General features: G+C 35.2%; 1 pseudogene; it reads left to right on the top strand.

The window, feature by feature from the left end:
- Positions 1-599: 599 nt before the first annotated feature.
- On the top strand, positions 600-1892 carry LOC100947274 (annotated as a pseudogene).
- Positions 1893-4185: the final 2293 nt, after the last annotated feature.

Here is a 4185-nt window from a genome sequence, read left to right as displayed (position 1 = left end):
TAAGCAAGACAGCTTGGTATTGTTATGCAAAGGGACACATGGATCGGTGGAAGAGAAAAGAGATCCCAGCAATAAATCCACCTCTTTATAGTGAACTGATTTTCAAGAAAGATGTCAAGAACATACATTGGAGAAAGGACACCCTCTTCAGTAAATAGTTCTGGGAAAACTGGACATCCATATGCAGAAGAATGAAACTAGATCCCTATCTCTCACTACATACAAAAAGCCACATTTAACAGATTAAAGACTTAAATGTAAGACCCCCAAATGTAAAATTACTATAAGAAAGCCTAGGGGAAATGCTTCAGGACATCAGTTTAGGCAAAGATTTTATGGCTAAGAGCTAAAAAGTATAAGCAATGAAAACCAAAGTAGATAAAATGGAATGGCCCCCAAAGTTTCTGCACAGCACAGAAAACAATCAGCAGAGTAAGGGGACAACCTGTCAAAGGGGAGACTATATTTGCAAACTATTCATCCAACAAGGGATTAATATCCAGAATATATGAGGAACTCAAATAACCCAGCAGCAAAAAACCCAATTATCCCAGTAAGATTGAAATATTTGAATAGGACTTCTCTTCAGAGAACCATTGAGTGGGTCGGGCTCGCCTGGGAGCAAACAAGGCCCCTGAGAGCTCCACTTAGTTCACAGGATAAAATCCCCCAGCAGAACGCAGAGTCAGCAATGGCTAAACCCCAGGTGGTTGTGGCTCCTGTATTAATGTCTAAACTGTCTGTGAATGCCCCTGAATCTTACCCATCAAGTTATTCTTCGAATTATACAGAATCCTATGAGGATGGGTGTGAGGATTATCCCACTCTATCAGAATACGTTCAGGATTTTTTGAATCATCTTACAGAGCAACCTGGCAGTTTTGAAACTGAAATTGAACAGTTTGCAGAGACCCTGAACGGTTGGGTTACAACAGATGATGCTTTGCAAGAACTGGTGGAACTCATCTATCAACAGGCTACATCTGTCCCAAATTTCTCTTATATGGGACCGCGCCTGTGTAATTACCTGTCCCATCATTAGCCCACAGAGTGGCAACTTCCGCCAATTACTACTTCAAAGATGTCGGATTAAATATGAAGTTAAAGATCAAGCTGCAAAAGGGGATGCAGTTACTTGAAAACGATTTCATGCATTTGTACTCTTTCTGGGAGAACTTTACCTTAACCTGGAGATCAAGGGAACAAATGGACAGGTTACAAGAGCAGATAGATATTCTTCAGGTTGGTCTCCGAGAATTGCTGAATGCCCTCTTTTCTAATCCTATGGATGACAACTTAATTTGCGCAGTAAAATTACTGACGTTGACAGGGTCAGTTTTGGAAGATGCATGGAAGGAAAAAGGAAAGACTGACATGGAGAAAATTATTCAGAGAATTGAAAATGTTGTCCTAGATGCAAACTGTAGCAGAGATGTAAAACAGGTGCTCCTGAAACTCGTAGAACTCCGGTCTAGTAACTGGGGTAGAGTTCATGCAACTTCTACAGAGAAGCAACACCTGAAAATGATCCTAACTACTTTATGAATGAACCAACATTTTATTCATCTGATGGTGTTCCTTTTACTGCAGCTGATCCAGATTAACCAAGAGAAATATCAAGAGTTACTTTAAAGAGAGGACTTTTTTCCAGATTATGAAGAAAATGGAACAGATTTATCAGGAGCTGGTGACCCATACTTGGATGATATTGATGATGAGATGGACCCAGAGATGGAAGAAGCTTATGAAAAGTTTTGTTTGGAATTAGAGCATAAGCGAAAACAATAAAGTTAAATTTCAGCCTATCAGGTTTATAAAGCAGTTTAGGTATGGTGATTGAGCGGAACACAGGAAAGCAAGAAAATGTGTTACACTTATACCAAATTAAGGATGTTGAGGTATGTTACTAATGTATGCAACTTTAATTTTGTTTAACAATACCTGCCAAAATAAACTTTATTCCCTATAACTTAATATAGTTTATTATGTACAGTTAATCCACTGTTTTGGCTGCAATAAAATCGATTTTGAAATAAATGAAATGTTGAATTTTTCCTAACTGGTTAGATGCTTATCCTTTAAATTCTACTTTTGAAGGGGAAAAGTGTTAGTCTGGAAGTACATATTACTACAAAAATGTAGCATCTTTTTTAGATAAGAGTATTATAGTTTTCACTTTAGTTTGATATTAGTGTCTCAATAAACTGAATTTCAGATATGAATCCGAATCATGAAAAATCTACCACTAAAGTCTTGGAGTAGGTCATTAAGTGATTTACATATGCAGATACTGTCTGATACCAAGGGCTTTTAAAATGTCATTAAAAAAAAGGCTTAAAGAACTCTCAGCTAAACAACCAAGACTCTTCACTGAGAATTTATTCCAATTCTAGAGTTGTTGTTTTTTTTTTTTCACTGACTAACTTCATTACCCTAAGGCATAGAACATTATTCTGCTTTATTTATATGTCTTTCTCATTTTTATTTTGTAGCATGGGTTGCATTGACTTTTTTACTAGAAAATTTTACTAGATATTTTGTCTTTCAAGTTTTCATCTGCTTTATAATTGAGGATCACGTTTCTAATGCTTTTACTATAATGTGGTACCACCTCAGCCCTATTTAAGTAATATTTTTATCTAATGTCAAATCTTTTTCCAACTAATTAAAAATAAAATTTATGTACAAAATGATTGCTTGTAAATATGCATGTAAATAGTTCTGTTAATAACCCATCGTTTTACATCTCGTACATCTGTGTCTGCTAATACCATTAGCTTTCTTACTTTTCAGCTTGTTTGTTCAGTCTGAATTAAAGTTAGACTTTGAAAATAAAACTTTAATAGTTCTGTTTCCTCTAAAAAAAAAAAAAGAAATATTTGAATAGACAGTTGCAAAAGAACACATACATTAAAAATTTTTAAAAATACTTTCCATTCTAGTTCCTTTCATTTTCATTTAAATTTTAGGCCAAGCCTGGTGCTCACGCCTGTAATCCTAGCACTCTAGGAGGCCTAAGCAGGTGAATTGTCTGAGCTCAGGAGTTCAAAACCAGTCTGAGCAAGAGTGAGACCCCATCTCTAAAAAAATAGCTAAGAGTTGTGGCTGGTGCCTATGATCCCAGCCACTCGGGAGACTGAAGCAAGAGGATTGCTTGAGCCCAGGAGTTTGAGGTTGCTGTGAGCTGTGATACCATGGCACTCTACTGAGGGTGAAAGAGTGAGACTCGGTCTCCAAAAAAAAAAAAATAATAATAATAAAATAAAATAAATAAAATAAGACAAAATGACCGTGTCTATATCTAGAAAACCTTGCTAGGATTCTGATAGCAATGATATTAAACAAGTATATCAATGGAAAGGATTGACACCTTTATTTTGTTGAATCTGCTAGCTAATTGTTTAGATTTCTTTTTAATCCTTTCATCAATATTGCATAGTTTTCAGCATAAAAGTCCTGGGCACATTTTGTTAGATTTGCATCTAAGTATTCCATCCTTTGTCTAGTGATTACAAAAGGTATTGTATTTAAAATTTTAGTGTCCACATGTCCATTGCTAGTATACAGAAATACAAGAGATTTTTGAAAGTTTATCTTATATCCTGTAACTCTGCTGAACTCAGTACTAAAAGTCACCAGGAAATACTTCACAGTTTGCTTTCAGATAAATGTGCCAGAAGTCAGGAAATTAGTTTTGTTGTGACAAAATAAGGTATAGTAACACTGCATAGATATTAAAAAGGTTTGACGGTAAATTCTAAACCAAAAATGTTATATTTTAAGAAGATGGCAACTTGTAGAAACAAAATATACTGTACCCTGGGTATTCAATCAACAAATTTGTTTTAGTTTGGGCTTGTGGTTCAAATTAGTATTTAGAAACTGCTATGTATTTAAAACTCTCAAACTAAACATCAGAGAAATATGAATTAAAATCACAATAAAATAGGACGTGAGATAAGAAGTGAGGATACCTGTTAGAATGTTATGTAGTATTATCAAAAAGATGAAAGATAACAAATGCTAGCAAGGATGTGGAAAGGTAACCCTTGCACACTGGTGAGAATATAAATTAGTACGACCATTGTGGAAGACAGTATGGAGGTTCCTCAAAAAATTAAAAATAGAACTACCATGTAATACACCAATTTCACTGGGTATACCTCTAAAGGAAATGAAATCAGC

Source organism: Otolemur garnettii, unplaced genomic scaffold (genome assembly GCF_000181295.1).
Source record: "Otolemur garnettii isolate 467f Iridium unplaced genomic scaffold, OtoGar3 scaffold00124, whole genome shotgun sequence".
In the NCBI taxonomy this organism is placed as follows: domain Eukaryota; kingdom Metazoa; phylum Chordata; class Mammalia; order Primates; family Galagidae; genus Otolemur; species Otolemur garnettii.
The sequence above is the reverse complement of the archived record's forward strand: the minus strand, read 5'-3'. Positions and strand labels throughout refer to the sequence as shown.